Source organism: Ixodes scapularis, unplaced genomic scaffold (assembly GCF_016920785.2).
Source record: "Ixodes scapularis isolate PalLabHiFi unplaced genomic scaffold, ASM1692078v2 ptg000854l_1__unscaffolded, whole genome shotgun sequence".
NCBI lineage: Eukaryota > Metazoa > Arthropoda > Arachnida > Ixodida > Ixodidae > Ixodes > Ixodes scapularis.
Window position 1 is genome coordinate 1,102,501 of NW_024610056.1, and position 8,709 is coordinate 1,111,209.

The 8,709-nt window shown below is 57.1% G+C and overlaps 1 non-coding gene and 1 pseudogene across 1 annotated transcript; both read right to left on the reverse strand.

The window, feature by feature from the left end:
• The window catches only part of LOC120848974, an 8,219-nt pseudogene extending 3,457 nt beyond the window's left edge, over positions 1–4,762 (reverse strand).
• A 680-nt stretch (positions 4,763–5,442) lies between these two features.
• LOC120848953 lies at positions 5,443–5,595 on the reverse strand. Its single transcript, XR_005717809.1, has one exon. It is a non-coding gene; the product is annotated as a 5.8S ribosomal RNA (ribosomal RNA).
• Positions 5,596–8,709: the final 3,114 nt, after the last annotated feature.

Below are 8,709 nucleotides of genomic sequence, written 5' to 3' on the forward strand. Positions count from 1 at the left end.
GGGTTGCTCTTGATATCCACCCCTGCCTCCTGGAGTTGCTCTTGGCTCCAGCTTGGTCTTGGCTCCGCCTTGCTTGGGTCGCTCACCAGTAGTTGCCCTTTCCTGCCACCTGGCAGGCACTTGTGGGGGCTTGGGGACTCCGTCACACTAAGTAGTTCTTGCACTCTGATTGTGGGCAGAGGGACCCAGGGTTCGGCCGCCAAGCTGTGTTGGCGGCAAGCCCGAATGGGCGGGGAGGGCGTTGGCTTCATCGCCCGTGGCCTTCACCACGGTGGTCATTCGGCGGTGCAGCCGGAAACAATGCGCGCCGCCCTGGAGGCAGCGGACGGTGAGAAGCTTTAGGTCGTTGTCCGTCAGGCCCAGGGACTTCAGGTCCTAGGCGCTCTGAGGTGCCCAAACACCTCGAAAATTGAGGGTGATTGTTGACACCCGGGCTGCGTCTCTCCGTCCCTCGCAGACTTGGTGGAGGAGACCTTGGAGAGAGTACTTTTCTTTCTTTTGAGCGTGGTGGAAGCCCAGTCGCATGCTGGTGCCGACGACCTGGGCGTCGAGCACCACAGTCTCGGCTCCACGATGGGCAACGATGTCAGGTTTGAGGGTTCTTCCAGCGACAGAGTACTGGGGCTCCCACTTCACCGCCCAGCCAATCTGGGTCAGTCGGCCGCAGACGTAGCGGGCAATGTTATCATGTCGCCGGATTCGGCCACGGTGTCCTCGATGGCAAGCTTGTAGGACGTGGCCCAGGGATTCAACAGCCTGGCAGCCAGCTCTGCACTGGATGTCCTTGTGCTGGCCCCGGCTGGTGCGCTCGAGTGTAGGTAGCGCGTTTATCTTGAGTTTCGTGATCGAGATGAAGTCCCTTCCCGAGAGTAGTCTGGTGCCCTCCGCGGCCCAACGATGGGCAGCCGGCACCCTCTTGGACTCTCGAAGGGGTCTTCCGTCGCAGCTCCCGTGGAGTCTTGCGCTCCACATCCGGTGGACATCCGCTTTGGACAGTAGTGTCTGTCCCTGGTATTGGGCCGCCGCTTCCGCTCTCCGATGGAGTCCTGTCAGGAACGGCAGCTGGATGGCGACCTCAGCTCCGGGATGCGTGCTGAAGTGAAGTCCCTCCAGCCGTTGGAGCACCATGGCTGGAATTGATGCTCGCAGGGAGTTGATTCCTAGGCCTCCCTCCGTTACTGGGGCGTGGAAGAAACCCAGCGGTGTGTCGTGCGGCAGATCCATCCAGCGTCTAATGGCTCCTCGAATGGTGGTGTCCATCTTCAGTAGGAGGGCGGCCGACCAAGGTCCAAGCACGAGGCGATGGTATAGCCTCGGGAGCAGGTAGTTTCTTAAGACCACCAGCCTCTGTTGTGGCTTGAGGGGGGCCTTACTGGTTCTCGTGAGCAGTAGGTCCAGCTGCTCGCTGGTGCCCTTGTTGATTGAGCCCTGGGGGTGAAGGTCATCCCCAGGTAGCGCCAAGGGGTTGCGACCTTGGAGGCTGGGAGTGGGGTTCCTCCGATGGTGAAGATCTGGTCACACACCACCTTGACCTTCTTGTCTCGTCCCGGCTGCAGCGATAGCGTGAAGCTCTTCTTCACGTTCACCCTGAGCCCCCTTGGGTCGAAGAACTCGACGAGGGCATCGAGCCGATCCTGCAGGCCGGCTGGGGTTGAGGCAAAGACGATCAAGTCGTCAGCGAATGCCATCGCATCGAGGCGCAAGTCGCCCGAGACGAAGGAGATGTCCGGGTCCAGGGAGGAGAGGTACTCGTCCAGGACCAGGTTGAAGAGGATGGGCGACAGTGCGTCGCCCTGTCGCACGCCGGTCGTGGGTTCGACAAGCAGGCTCTCTCCCTGGAACTGCAGGAGGGTCCTGGATGTTGTGTAGAGCTCCTTCAGGTATCCGATGAACTCCCCGGACAGCCCGGCGCGCCTTGCGCCCCTCAGGATGGCATCCGTGGTGACTCGGTCGAATGCCTTGGTAAGGTCGACGCTCGCCATGTGTAGCGGGCGCCGTCTGGTTCTTGCCTCGTTGAGCGCGGTGGACAGCAGCCATATATTCTCGGCACAGCCATCCACCGTCATAGTTACTCCCGCCGTTTACCCTCGCTTTGATGAATCTCTTCACGTTGACATTCAGAGCACTGGGCAGAAATCACATTGCGTCAACACCGACCAGCGGCCATCGCAATGCTTTGTTTTAATTAGACAGTCGGATTCCCCCGGTTCGTGCCAGTTCTGAGTTGACTGTTTTTTGCCGGCCGAAGTATAGCACTTTGGGCACGAAGCCCTCGGACGCCGCGCAGCTGAGGCTTTCCACAGGAAGGTCCCGACGCTGGTCCGGGCTTGGCCGCGCCGCGTCAACGGCGAGCCCCGCCCAGTCCCGGTGCAGTGCCGTTCCTGCTTCAGGTCCCCAGCCCGACCGGCTCAGTCCTCAGAGCCAATCCTTATCCCAAGGTTACGGATCCGTTTTGCCGACTTCCCTTACCTACATTGGTCCATCGACTAGAGGCTGTTCACCTTGGAGACCTGCTGCGGATGTGGGTACGGTCCGGCACGAAAATCACACTCCCTCACTCGGATTTTCAAGGGCCGACGCGAGCGCACCGGACAGCGCAAGAACCGCACTGCTCTACGGAGCCACCATCCCTATCTCGGGGCGAACCCATTCCAGGGACTCGATCTCCTTACAGAGAAAAGAAAACTCTTCCCGGGGCTCGCATCGGCGTCTCCGAGCTGGTTTGCGTTACCGCACTGGGCCCCGAAGGACCAATCTCCGTGTCCGGGTTCGGGATTATTAACCCGATTCCCTTTCGGTCACTGCGGGGCTCTCTCCACTGCAAAAAAGTGCTCCCGCTTCGGAAAGAACTTCTCCTTTCCCTTAGGACCGACTGACCCATGTTCAACTGCTGTTCACATGGAACCCTTCTCCACTTCAGTCCTCAAGGTTCTCACTTGAGTATTTGCTACTACCACCAAGATCTGCACCAGCGGCGGCTCCAGGCGGGCTTACGCCCGACACCTTCAACGCTCACCGCAGCGGCCCTCCTACTCGCTGCAGCTTAGCACCCCCTTGTTTGCGTGCATCTGCCGGCAGCGGCCGGGGATAGGCTCGACACTAGAGCGCCATCCATTTTCGGGGCTAGTTGCTTCGGCAGGTGAGTTGTTACACACTCCTTAGCGGGTTCCGACTTCCATGGCCACCGTCCTGCTGTCTTAAGCAACCAACACCCTTCATGGGATCTCATGAGCGTCCCGCATCGGGCGCCTTACCCCGGCGTTTGGTTCATCCCACAGCGCCAGTTCTGCTTACCAAAAGTGTCCCACTTGGCACTCTCATCGCTTCCGGATGCCTCAGACCAGAAGGCCTCCGACACACCCATTGAAAGTTTGAGAATAGGTTGAGGTCGTTTCGACCCCAATGCCTCTAATCATTCGCTTTACCAGGTGTGACTGGTCTCGGCAACAAGCGCCAGCTATCCTGAGGGAAACTTCGGAGGGAACCAGCTACTAGATGGTTCGATTAGTCTTTCGCCCCTATACCTGGGTCGGACGATCGATTTGCACGTCAGAAGCGCTTCGGACCTCCACCAGAGTTTCCTCTGGCCTCGTCCTGCCCGGGCATAGTTCACCATCTTTCGGGTGCCAACGTGTGCCCTCTAGCGCCGCCCCCACGACGTGAGCGTGTGGGGCGGGCCATTGCTGCTCCCTGCATAGGACCCCTGGGCGGCCCGGGATCGCAACTCGGCACGGCACGAGGCCGCGCCTTCACGTTTCATTGCGCCTCTGGGTTTTGAGGGACCCATTGACTCGCGCACATGTTAGACTCCTTGGTCCGTGTTTCAAGACGGGTCGGGTGGGTTACCGACCTACTCGCCGCCAACCATGACGACCCTCCGCGGAAAGAACCCGCCTCGCCGGTTCCGAGCCCCAAACACCGAACGTCAGGCGAATACCTGGCGTAAGGCAGGCGACCCGTTGACCCAGCCGGGTTTCCCGCTCCGCATTCCGGAGGGCATCGTTTCGGGCCTCCCCGAAGGGAGTAGCCCATGAGGCCTGGGCAGGGTGACGTACTCGATTACCGGCCAGGCATAACTCCCATGACAGCCAAACAAGGGCCGTCGCCGGTCACCTCCAGCGGCCGGACTCAAAGTCGTTCTTGAAAGGGTTACCCGTGCCCGTCGCGGCGTCCTACCGACGGTGGAAAATGCGTTCCGGAGTGCGCGGCACCGCGCGGGCAGCCGGAACGGGCCCCCCCACAAGGAGAGCCCGTAAACCAAGACGCTGACACCGCTCCACGTCACAGCGAAACTGAATCCCACCGCCCTCGAGCTTCGAGGGCCCACCCGTTTTACTCTAAGCGGTTTCACGTACTCTTGAACTCTCTCTTCAAAGTTCCTTTCAACTTTCCCTCACGGTACTTGTGAACTATCGGTCTCTCGGACGTATTTAGCCTTAGATGGAGTTTACCACCCAATTAGGGCTGCACTCTCAAGCAACCCGACTCACGGGAGGTTCCATCCCGAGAGAGCAGTGGCGGAGACGGGCCTGGCACCCACTCTGGGTCAAGCCCCTGTCAGGGGGACTTGCACCACCGCAAAACTCTCGGGAACGTTACCTCCCATACACCACATTTCCCGATCGCCGGCAAGGACGAGGGATTCGGTGCTGGGCTAGGTCCCGTTTCGCTCGCCGCTACTAAGGGAATCCCTGTTGGTTTCTTTTCCTCCGCTTAGTGATATGCTTAAATTCAGCGGGTTGTCTCGCCTGATGTGAGGTCGACAATTTATTTTGTGCGCTTTCCAACAAAAACTTCGCCTCCTTACCACATGTCAAAAACACAAAAGGATGGCGAACTAACAGTTGTTGTACACACGCTTTGCATCGCTTTCGATTCGACAAAAAAGAAAGCGCGCAATCCAACGGCATTCCCCTACTGGATGGCTCCAGTATTCATCGGGGACGCGAAGGTCTTAGACTGACGGAAGGCTACGACGCAAAAAACTTTCCTCCCAGAAGCGTTTTTCTTTTTTTTGTGCAAATCAACGCCACGAGATTTACATTTGCCGACGCCGCGTTTCAACGCGCCAACGCCCACTCCGTCCCACGGTTTTTCCACTCGAACAACATCCACGCCAAAGAAAACAGAATCGATCGAAAAGAAACCGTTTCAAATCTCCGTTTCTAACGCACCGACGTCACAGCGCCGTTCAACGTGCGAAAGATTTTTTGGTACGGGATTTTCCACAAACGGTATCCATCGAGTTTCGTTTTCCCATGCAGTGTTCGATAAAAACTAGTAGGAGGAGGAGGACTGGTTAAGCGCACGCGTGCAATCGCACCACTCGTGCATTTGCTCAAAGAAAACGCAACGCAAGAAAGCATAAAACTGCGTGCTGCCCACGATCCGACACAGTCAAAACGAGGTAGAAAACAAATTCTCCTCTATTGATATATGATCCGACCCTCACACAGACGAAGCCACGGGAAGGCCCGAGGCCGCAATGTGCGTTCAAAGAGTAAGTGCTCAGTGTGTCCTGCAATTCACACCAAGTCTCGCAGCTGGCTGCGTTCTTCATCGACCCGAGAACCGAGTGATCCACCGCTTAGAGTCGTGTCAATGTTTTTGGATTTTTCAATCAGTACGACAAAACACAAGTTGTTGTTTTTTTTCGCGCCCGGCACATCCCATGCCATCTCGAAAGCGCAAAAAAAGCTTCTTCTCAAACGCCTCTTCGTTAATCAAAACAAAAGGGCGATCCTAGAGAAGAGACGAAAAAGGGGGCGATGCGCCTTTTGTAACCCGCGGATTGTCCCGGTTTTATTCGTTCACCGTGACCACGATCTCGCCTATTGCCGCGGTGAAAGCAAATTATTGGAGAGAGCACGGCCCCTGACGAGAGACGTTCGGCGCGGTTTTATTCGTTCACCGTGACCACGATTTCGCCTATTGCCGCGGTGAAAGCAAATTATTGGAGAGAGCACGGCCCCTGACGAGAGACGTTCGGCGCGGTTTTATTCGTTCACCGTGACCACGATCTCGCCTATTGCCGCGGTGAAAGCAAATTATTGGAGAGAGCACGGCCCCTGACGAGAGACGTTCGGCGCGGTTTTATTCGTTCACCGTGACCACGATCTCGCCTATTGCCGCGGTGAAAGCAAATTATTGGAGAGAGCACGGCCCCTGACGAGAGACGTTCGGCGCGGTTTTATTCGTTCACCGTGACCACGATCTCGCCTATTGCCGCGGTGAAAGCGAATTATTGGAGAGAGCACGGCCCCTGACGAGAGACGTTCGGCGCGGTTTTATTCGTTCACCGTGACCACGATCTCGCCTATTGCCGCGGTGAAAGCGAATTATTGGAGAGAGCACGGCCCCTGACGAGAGACGTTCGGCGCGATTTTATTCGTTCACCGTGACCACGATCTCGCCTATTGCCGCGGTGAAAGCGAATTATTGGAGAGAGCACGGCCCCTGACGAGAGACGTTCGGCGCGGTTTTGTTCGTTCACCGTGACCACGATCTCGACTATTGCCGCGGTGAAAGCAAATTATTGGAGAGAGCACGGCCCCTGACGAGAGACGTTCGGCGCGGTTTTATTCGTTCACCGTGACCACGATCTCGCCTATTGCCGCGGTGAAAGCAAATTATGGGAGAGAGCACGGCCCCTGACGAGAGACGTTCGGCGCGGTTTTATTCGTTCACCGTGACCACGATCTCGCCTATTGCCGCGGTGAAAGCGAATTATTGGAGAGAGCACGGCCCCTGACGAGAGACGTTCGGCGCGGTTTTATTCGTTCACCGTGACCACGATCTCGCCTATTGCCGCGGTGAAAGCGAAATATTGGAGAGAGCACGGCCCCTGACGAGAGACGTTCGGCGCGGTTTTATTCGTTCACCGTGACCACGATCTCGCCTATTGCCGCGGTGAAAGCGAATTATTGGAGAGAGCACGGCCCCTGACGAGAGACGTTCTGCGCGGTTTTATTCGTTCACCGTGACCACGATCTCGCTTATTGCCGCGGTGAAAGCAAATTATTGGAGAGAGCACGGCCCCTGACGAGAGACGTTCGGCGCGGTTTTATTCGTTCACCGTGACCACGATCTCGCCTATTGCCGCGGTTAAAGCAAATTATTGGAGAGAGCACGGCCCCTGACGAGAGACGTTCGGCGCGGTTTTATTCGTTCACCGTGACCACGATCTCGCCTATTGCCGCGGTGAAAGCAAATTATTGGAGAGAGCACGGCCCCTGACGAGAGACGTTCGGCGCGGTTTTATTCGTTCACCGTGACCACGATTTCGCCTATTGCCGCGGTGAAAGCAAATTATTGGAGAGAGCACGGCCCCTGACGAGAGACGTTCGGCGCGGTTTTATTCGTTCACCGTGACCACGATTTCGCCTATTGCCGCGGTGAAAGCAAATTATTGGAGAGAGCACGGCCCCTGACGAGAGACGTTCGGCGCGGTTTTATTCGTTCACCGTGACCACGATCTCGCCTATTGCCGCGGTGAAAGCAAATTATTGGAGAGAGCACGGCCCCTGACGAGAGACGTTCGGCGCGGTTTTATTCGTTCACCGTGACCACGATCTCGCCTATTGCCGCGGTGAAAGCAAATTATTGGAGAGAGCACGGCCCCTGACGAGAGACGTTCGGCGTGGTTTTATTCGTTCACCGTGACCACGATTTCGCCTATTGCCGCGGTGAAAGCGAATTATTGGAGAGAGCACGGCCCCTGACGAGAGACGTTCGGCGCGGTTTTATTCGTTCACCGTGACCACGATCTCGCCTATTTCCGCGGTGAAAGCAAATTATTGGAGAGAGCACGGCCCCTGACGAGAGACGTTCGGCGCGGTTTTATTCGTTCACCGTGACCACGATTTCGCCTTTTGCCGCGGTGAAAGCGAATTATTGGAGAGAGCACGGCCCCTGACGAGAGACGTTCGGCGCGGTTTTATTCGTTCACCGTGACCACGATCTCGCCCATTGCCGCGGTGAAAGCAAATTATTTGAGAGAGCACGGCCCCTGACGAGAGACGTTCGGCGCGGTTTTATTCGTTCACCGTGACCACGATTTCGCCTATTGCCGCGGTGAAAGCAAATTATTGGAGAGAGCACGGCCCCTGACGAGAGACGTTCGGCGCGGTTTTATTCGCTCACCGTGACCACGATCTCGCCTATTGCCGCGGTGAAAGCAAATTATTGGAGAGAGCACGGCCCCTGACGAGAGACGTTCGGCGCGGTTTTATTCGTTCACCGTGACCACGATCTCGCCTATTGCCGCGGTGAAAGCAAATTATTGGAGAGAGCACGGCCCCTGACGAGAGACGTTCGGCGCGTTTTTATTCGTTTACCGTGTGCACGATCTCGCCTATTGCCGCGGTGAAAGCGAATTATTGGAGAGAGCATGGCCCCTGACGAGAGACGTTCGGCGCAGTTTTATTCGTTCACCGTGTGCACGATCTCGCCTATTGCCGCGGTGAAAGCGAATTACTGGAGAGAGCACGGCCCCTGACGAGAGACGTTCGGCGCGGTTTTATTCGTTTACCGTGTGCACGATCTCGCCTATTGCCGCGGTGAAAGCGAATTATTGGAGAGAGCACGGCCCCTGACGAGAGACGTTCGGCGCGGTTTTATTCGTTTACCGTGTGCACGATCTCGCCTATTGCCGCGGTGAAAGCGAATTATTGGAGAGAGCACGGCCCCTGACGAGAGACGTTCGGCGCG